Source organism: Mus caroli, chromosome X (assembly GCF_900094665.2).
Source record: "Mus caroli chromosome X, CAROLI_EIJ_v1.1, whole genome shotgun sequence".
NCBI classification, from domain to species: Eukaryota; Metazoa; Chordata; class Mammalia; order Rodentia; family Muridae; genus Mus; species Mus caroli.
The window spans coordinates 149,826,401-149,828,108 of NC_034589.1; positions in this window are offsets into that span (position 1 = coordinate 149,826,401).

Here is a 1,708-nt window from a genome sequence, read left to right on the forward strand (position 1 = left end):
TCCTCAGAGTCTTCGCATCCGTGTGTAAGCTTATGCTCTCCCTCTCAAGATGCATTAAAGCTTGGCTGCAGAAGGATCCTACTTGTGTGCCGTGTCGTTCTTGCTGGTCGAGTAGGACGCGCGCAAGAAGGTGTTTGCAAGTGAATGGAGCTGCTGCTGTTAACCTGTAAACTGAACTGCCAATTTCTAGACAACACAGACTGGAGTTGCTCCAAAGAACCTTTCTAAACAGGTCCATTTCTCCAGTATCCTTTCTTTTCCACTACCTCTGGTAGGTGGTAGACTGTAGGGAGGTTAAAGCATTTAAGAACCATCATTAAAATTAGGTCTTCAAAAAATTAAAGTTCTCACCACAGTGGGCCTCGCTTGGGTTGCAAGACAAAACCCTATACCCCAACACTCTGGTCACCAAATTGGAGTATGGTTTGTGAGGCAGTTGTTGGCACATCTAAAGAAGTCTCAGAGGTTCAGTCTAAAGGTATTAGTTTCCCAGTTCTAGAGCCCTTGACAGGTGTTGGGCTTAACTCTGGCTGGTCTGGTAATGGGTTTCAAGTCTAATGCCTTGAGTTAATTCCCTCACTCTTCCTGAAGCAGAAGGCATTTCGCTCTGCCCTGGCTAGGTTGAGAGAAGAGCAGCTCATTTATTCCTGTCTTCAGCTTGTTCTTTGGCTTTGTTAGACTAAAAATAGGCACCATGATCTGTCATCTGATTTCCTATTTTATGTGAAGGTAGCTGGTGTGTGAGTGGCTTTTCAATTTGCTGTGTCTATGGGATGACAGCATCCAAATGATCTTATCCAGCTCCCAGCATGCTCTATTGCATCTGTCAGCATTTTAACCTTGAAAGAGTTTTGTAAAACTCCACCCTCTCTTACATTTATACAGCTGGTACATGCAATCCTTTGTACATTTGAATACTGTAGTTCCAAAGGATGTGATAGTCAGTATAGCATAAATATTGACACATAAAAAGAAAACTCTTATATTGTACTTCCTGGAATCGAACTATAATTATGACAGTTACCATCATCCATTTTAAGTGTACCTGACAAGCTCTTTGGCAGTCAGAAATTTTACATCGTTCTTTTTGTTCTTTGAAATTATATTTGCAGTTCTCCTACAGAGTGTAATCCTGATACCTGCAAGAATTTTGCTATTATGAATTGCAGCGAAAATCACATGTACAGATTTGTTTCAAGTCTGCTTTCTATAACCACAAATGATTAATGATTATTACATATATGAAGTAAAAGCTGACTATGGTAGTGTATACCTGTAAGCTCAGCATTCAGGAGAATAACACGTTCAAGAGCATCCTGGCACCTCAGTAAGAACCTTCCTAAAAATAATGAAACTCAAAAGCTAAGAACAAGAAAGTGTAAATGCAAAATGTTTTGGGGAAAACATGTTTCTCTGAGTAACTCATAGTTTATTTTTGACTATGAGTACTTTAGATCTTAATTACTACCTTTATAACTAATCATTGAATTTACATTGTATCATATGAGGATCAAATATACATCATATCATATCAATTATACAATTGACCCTTTGAACACGCCTTCTCAGTTACATGTGCTGGGAAGCATTTGTTCATAAGGTACATGAGGTAAGCAAAGTAGGTCATGGTCCCTGTATTAAGGAGTTTGATCAACACTACTCTCTCTCTCTTTCTCTCTCTCTCTCTCTCTCTCTCTCTCTCTCTCTC